The sequence below is a fragment of the Microtus ochrogaster genome, chromosome 2 (assembly GCF_000317375.1).
Source record: "Microtus ochrogaster isolate Prairie Vole_2 chromosome 2, MicOch1.0, whole genome shotgun sequence".
NCBI lineage: Eukaryota > Metazoa > Chordata > Mammalia > Rodentia > Cricetidae > Microtus > Microtus ochrogaster.
Genome location: NC_022010.1, coordinates 16,604,524 through 16,611,384, shown reverse-complemented (window position 1 = coordinate 16,611,384; position 6,861 = coordinate 16,604,524). Strand labels below are relative to the sequence as shown.

Sequence of the window (6,861 nt, the reverse complement as noted above, 5' to 3'; positions counted from 1 at the left end):
TCTGCCTCCCGAGTGCTGGGATTAAAGGCGTGCGCCACCATCACCCGGCTCTGATATAAGAGGTTTATGCAGTTGCTTTGGTTACTCACATCTGTAATATCAGTGCTCAGGAGGCTGAGGTAGGTAGATCTTTTGAGTGACAGAGCCAACCTAGCCAACACAGCAAGACTGTCTCAAAAAAAAAAAAAAAAAAAAAAAAACAGTCAAGCACGGTAGTGTTCATGTGCAATCCTGGCATTCACAAGGCAGAGTACAATCAGCCTTGTCCCAGCACATTCCAGGCTATCCCAGGCTTGTAGCCAGACCTCATCAGAAAGAAAGGAAGGCAGGGAGATGGGGGAGGGAGGGAGGATGCTGCACTCACTCATCTTTGGACACATTCACATAGGTAAATCAGATTTTTAGAAATTAAGTCAGTGAGATGACTCAGCAGCCCAAGTTTGGTCCCTGGAACCCAGGTAAAGGTGGAAGAAAAGCAGTGCTACCCTCCACATGCACATGGCAAGCATGCTCTCTCCACAATAATAGTAACATTAATGTAGCAATAAAATGTTTAATCTACAGAAGTAATTTTTCAGTTGTGTTTTGTCTTGAGACAGGGCTGCTCTGTTGCCAGGCAACACTGAGCTCGAAAGACCTTCCAAGTGCTGAGGTTACAGCACGGGCATTAGGCCCACTTTAAGGGATTCTTTTGTTTGGTACACACTAAACACTAAGCTGTATCCCCAGCCCCTAACTTCTATGCTATGGTGAAAAATGCCGCCGACTACCCTAACAAGGCATACCTTCCAGACACTCCATCCCTCATCTTTACCAACATGGCATAATTATCACGCTGTCTGCGCCTCTGACCAGAGGAAAGTGGCTTTAGATCAATTTGCATTTCTTTGATAACTTTCTACCAATTTCCTGAGGTGTCAGTCCATTTTTGTTTTTGTTTGTTTGCCTCACCCAAGTGCTGGGACTCTTCCCCACTTCTGAAATTTCCTCTTATTAATATGTAGAAGCTTATGACATAGCCAGAAAATTACCCTTAACTACAAGTATGGCAGGTATTTCTTGCTTTTGTCCCCTCTTCCTTGGCTGCTTTTTTCCTACAGAAGTTCCTCTTGATGGAGTTAAATTTGTGAGATGTTTCCATTGTGGGTTCTGAGTTTCCTGCCACACTAAGAGATGAAACTGAGTGGGCACTGTCATGCAATGGACATAAATTAATACGAAGACACTGTCATGTGCAGGCCAGCTTGGTGCGTTGGAAGCAGAGCACTGACTGTAGTGAAAAGAAAAGCTGGCAAGATGGCTCAGTGGGTTAAAGGCGCTCGCCATCGTGACTGACCATCTGACTTTCACATGTGTGTCATGGCACCCATGTGCCCTCCCCCCAAAGTGTACACACACACACCATAAATAAATAAATAAATAGGCCAGTGAGACAGCACAGTGGGTAAAGCGCTTACTGCCAATCATGGCAGCCAGAGTCAGACCCCTGGAATCTCCAGTGCTGTCTTCTAACCACAATGAGGGGCAGACAAACACACACACACACACACACACACACACACACACACACACACACACACACACTTTCTCCCACTCATAAAATAAGAAAGCAAAATTTTAAACTAAATAAAATAAAAAATTTTAATGAAATAATTTTAAAAGAAAACACAGTCAAGTCACAGATTTTAATGGGTCCCTACTGCCTCTTGTGCTCTGGCAGCCTCTGTGGTGACCTATGTGGGCCCTCTGCAGCTCCACAGTCAGATACCCCATCTCACCTTCCTGATGAGTCCCATACTTCCCCTGGGTGATGCACAGCTCAGTGTCTAATCACAGAGCTCCACAACCGCTACACTCAAGGCTGGACCAGCAATCCCATGGAGGTAGATGTGTCTCTTTCTCAGTGGACCCCAAACTCCTGCAAAGGGCTAACATGCAGCAATGTATTCTGGAGTTAGAATCTCACTCTGCAGCCCAGGAGACTCCAGAGCCCCAGTCTTCCTGCCTCAGTCTCCCCAGTTTGGGTACAGAAATGCAATACTCAGTGGAGAAGCGGCTCCACTTGATGGCACAGAGTCGCTATTGGTTCTAGTATATCCCTTATACTGGACACACACAGCTGATCTACAGGCTACTGCAGAAACGTTAAGAATTTGGACTCAGGGCTGGAGAGATTGCTCAGTGTTTAGGAGCACTAACTGCTCTCCAGAGGACCAGGGTTCAATCCCCAGCACCCACATGGAAGCTAAGAATCGTCTCTAAGTCCAAGGTCTGACACCCTCACAGACATACATGCAGGCAAAATACCAATGCAAATGAAAGAAAAGTAAACAAATTATTTAAAAAATAATAATAATAATTTGGATTCGGCTAGGCAGTGGTGGTACATGCCTTTAATCCCAGCAGAGACAAGCAGATTTCTGTGAGTTCCAGAACAATCTGGTCTACAGAAAAAGTTCCAGGACAGCCATGGCTACACAAAGAAACCCTGTCTCAATAAAAATAAATAAATAAAGGTGATTATCTAAGGAATCAGCCTAAGCTAAAAGCTTCTCTCATGAGAAATATCAAATTTCCGTATGTTCACTAGCTTATCACTGGTGGAAAGAATTCTGCCGTTTCTTGCCACTGCTGCACTGGCATCCTAGCATCACCTCACCCAGTTCTGTCCCAAGTCCATCACTCACAAAGCGGTGTCTATTGGTAACCAACACAAATTTAAAACAACAGGGGCCAAGAGTCTTTCAACACAACCAACAGCTCAAGTAGACTGCACAGTGAAGCGCACCAAACATATTCCACAGCAAAGGCTTGGAAGCTCCTCTGACATAACAGGGAGGTCTACCATGCTCAGCAGTACAGGAAACGACCCAGTGTCAAACAGCTCTCCAAAGGTCAGTAGAGACACAGAGACAAACTTCACCTTTGGTCTTGAAGTATGAAAAGACAGCCATTTTCTTTCTTTCTTTTTTTATTTAACTTTATTTTATGTGCATTGGTGTGAAGGTAATCAGATTCCCTGGAACTGAAGTCATAGACAGTTGGGAGTTGACATGTGGGTGCTGGGAACTGAACTCAGGTCCTCTAGGAAAAGGAGCCAGAGCTCTTAACCAATGAGCCATCTCTCCAACCCCAACAGCCATTATTATTTCTATTAAGTGCATTTAACAATTTTTTAAAATTTACACATTTTGGAAATCCCTCTCATAAAGTCAATAAGGACACGTATTTTTTTTTAAAAAAATACATGCACTTTCATTTATTAACACAAGTTGTACTTTTATAAGCATTAAATATACAAAATAAGGCTGTAATACTAGATGAGTCTTCCGGACCTAATGAGAGAGAGAGTTAAGAATTCAGTTCTGGTAGGACAGTGCTGGCGCACGCCTTTAATGCCAGCATTTACGAGGCAGAGGCAGATGGATCTCTGTGAGTTCAAGGACAGCCTGGTCTAGAGAGTGAGTTTCAGAACAGCCAAGACTACACAGAGACCTTGTCAGAAAGAAAGAAAAAGAAAGAGAGAAAGAGAGAAAGAGAGAAAGAGAGAAAGAGAGAAAGAAAGAAAGAAAGAAAGAAAGAAAGAAAGAAAGAAAGAAAGAAAGAAAGAAAGAAAGAAAATAAATACCGGGGGTGAGGAAGAGGGCAGTTCTGGAGTTTGGGTTGTTTCTGTTTAGGGGACTATTTTTTTAATTTTATTTATTTATTTATTTTAACAGGATACCAGACAAAGGCTTGTTTTATTTTAATGACTGATCCACCTGAGGCCACAGGTAGCCCACTATGTACAGACACAAGGGAAGCTCTATTTCTTGGTCTCTTCCTCCTTGGACAGAGTTTTGATGATCTCCTCTTTCTTGGCCTGGAGGCGCGCTCCTTGGCGCTTTCGTGCTTCCTTGGTCTTAGACCTGTGAGCCTCAGCCTGGTCAGCCAGGAGCTTCTTGAGGGCCTGTCTGCCTTCAGCTTGTGGATGTGCTCCATGAGAATCCGCGTTTTTTTTTTAATTATTTATTTATTGTATATACAGTGTTCTGCCTACATGTATGACTGCAGGCCAGAAGAGGGCACAAGATCTCATTATAGATGGTTGTGAGCTGCCATGTGGGTGCTGGGAATTGAACTCAGCATCTTTGAAAGATCAGGCAGTGTTCTTGACCTCTGAGCCATCTCTCCAGCCCCCAATCCGCGTGTTTTTTAAGACATTCCCTTTGACCTTCAGATAGAGGCTGTGATACATATGGCAGTCAATCTTCTTGGATTCACGGAATCTCCTGAGGAGCCGGGGCAGGATCCGCATCCTTCTCATCCAGGTCACCTTCTCAGGCATTCGGGCACTGGCAGTACCCTTCCGCTTTCCTATGCCCATATGCCTGCCCTTCTGTCGAGCCAAAGTGTATTTCCGGCATTGAGCCCAGGAATGGACAGTCACAGGCTTCCGGATGATCAGCCCATCTTTGATCAGCTTCCGTATCTGCTGACAGGAGTTGGCATTGGCGATTTCATTGGTCTCGTTGGGGTCCAACCAGACCTTCTTTTTACTACAGCAAAGGACGCCAGAGGCAAAGCCTCTTCTGTAGCCTGAGCATACTCATGGCTGCGGACGCAGCCTATTTATTTATATTTTATGTATGAGTGTTCTACATGTATACCTGCATACCAGAAGAGGGCATCAGATCCTATTATAGATGGTTGTGAGCCATCATGTGATTTCTGGGAATTGAATTCAAGTCCTCTTGAGGAGCAGTCAGTGCTCTTAACCTCTGAGCCATCTTTCCCAGCCCCCTGAAGGATTTATTTTTGTTTACAAGATTTTATTTTTATTTTATGTACGGGGTGTTTTCCTGCAGTGCCTGGGAAAGCCAGAAGAGAGTGCTAATTACCTGAAACTGGAGGTTCAGAAAGTTGATAGCCACCATGTGGGTACTGGGAATTGAACCTCAGTCCTCTGCAAGAGCAGCCAGTGCTTTCAACCACTGAGCTGTCTCTCCAGCCACCAGGTTTTCTCAATATGTGATCTAACTGGAAAAAAGGTATTTCAATGTGTATAAAAGTGCTAATAAAGCCGGGCGGTGGTGGCGCACGCCTTTAATCCCAGCACTCGGGAGGCAGAGGCAGGCGGATCTCTGTGAGTTCGAGACCAGCCTGGTCTACAAGAGCTAGTTCCAGGACAGGCTCCAAAACCACAGAGAAACCCTGTCTCGAAAAACCAAAAAAAAAAAAAAGTGCTAATAATTTCATGAGTTGTTTATTCCCAGAAAGCTAGAGCTACATCAAAAAAAAGAAAAGAAAAAAGAAATGTACAGTAGAAGCCAAGCACATGACATATTCCTATAATCCCAGCTATTACAAGGTTGAGGGAAGTCAAGGCAAGAAGTCTGCAAGTTCGAGACCAGCTTGGGCTACATCAAGTTACAGGTCAATCTGGACTATACAGACAGTTCAAGGATAGCCCCCCATAGGCTTCATAAACTATTCCAGGCCAGCCTGAGCAACATGGTAAGATCCTGTCTCCAATTAAAATTTGGAGACAACATACCCGTATGTGATGCCAGGTCCAGGAGATCCAATGCCCTCTTCTGGCTTCCACAGTCACATAGTACATAGACATACACACAGACATTGCATTCGCACACATAAAAATAAATAAAATTTTGTAAAAATTGCTGAAATTTGGAGCCAAGCATGGTGGTGAGCACCTGTAATCCTGGCTCTCAGAAGGAAAAGGTGCAAGTGCCCACAGCTTGGGGCCAGGCTGGGCTACACAGCAGAGCCAGTCAGGGCTGCACAGACAGATACTGTCTCCAGGACATACATATATACATACAGCTGAATAAAAACAGTTTTCACAAAGGTTGTTACAAGGGGCTAGAGAAATGGCTCCACAATTAGACTACTTGCTGCTCTTGCAGAAGACTGGAGTTCAGTTCTCTGCACCCACATCAGGCAGCTCACAACCACCTGTCACTCCAGTTCCAGGGGAACCAATGTCCTCTTCTGGTCTCCCAAGGCATAAATGTGTATAAAGACATGTAGAACACACATGTACACATAAATGAAAATTTTTGAATCTTTCAAAGGCATGAGGTAGATAAATGGTAGAAAGCTTGCCCTAAGTATGTATAAGGGTCTGGGTTTAAGCACCAAAACTGAACAAAGGAAAACATATTCTTAAGTACTTTTAGCAATAAAGAGTTATGAGCTATGTAACTTACCCTGAATGTTCAGAAAAGTGTTACAAAATACTATATATCTGCAGATATGCACATACATGGAGTGAGCAAAGAAACAAAATAATAAAACAAAATGGAATTAAAATGTTAACACTAGTGAGGGCTGGAGAGATGACTCAGTCATTAAGAGCACTTGCTAAACTTTCAGAGAACCTGGGTTCAGTTTCCATCTGTAACTCTAATTTCAGGGGACTCATCACCTCTGGCTTCTGGAGCACCTGTGCTCACATTCATAGCCCCACACTAAAGACCCATACACAAGTTTTTTAAAAAAAATAAAGATCTTACGTTCAAAATAAATTCAAAAGAAAAAGTGCATTTTTAAAACATCTAAAATATAATATAAATTATAAATTGTGAAAGGTTTGTATGTTTTTAAAAACACTAAGCCAGGCAATGGCGGCACACACACACCTTCAGCACCAGCACCCACCCAGGAGACAGAGGCAGGATCTCTTTGAACTCAAGGTCAGCCTGGTCTACAAGTTCCAGGACAGCCAGGGCTGTTACACAGAAAAACCCTGTTAAGCCGGGCAGTGGTGGCGCACGCCTGTAATCCCAGCACTTGGGAGGCAGAGGCAGGCGGATCTCTGTGAGTTCAAGGCCAGCCTGGTCTACCAAGGGAGTTCCA

General features: G+C 43.9%; 1 protein-coding gene and 1 pseudogene across 2 annotated transcripts in view; both read right to left on the bottom strand.

Annotated features, from left to right (window-relative positions):
* The window catches only part of Ptpn11 (protein tyrosine phosphatase, non-receptor type 11), a 75,331-nt gene that overhangs the window by 57,068 nt on the left and 11,402 nt on the right, over positions 1-6,861 (bottom strand). The window lies entirely within an intron of this gene.
* Positions 3,806-4,592, bottom strand: LOC101998358 (annotated as a pseudogene).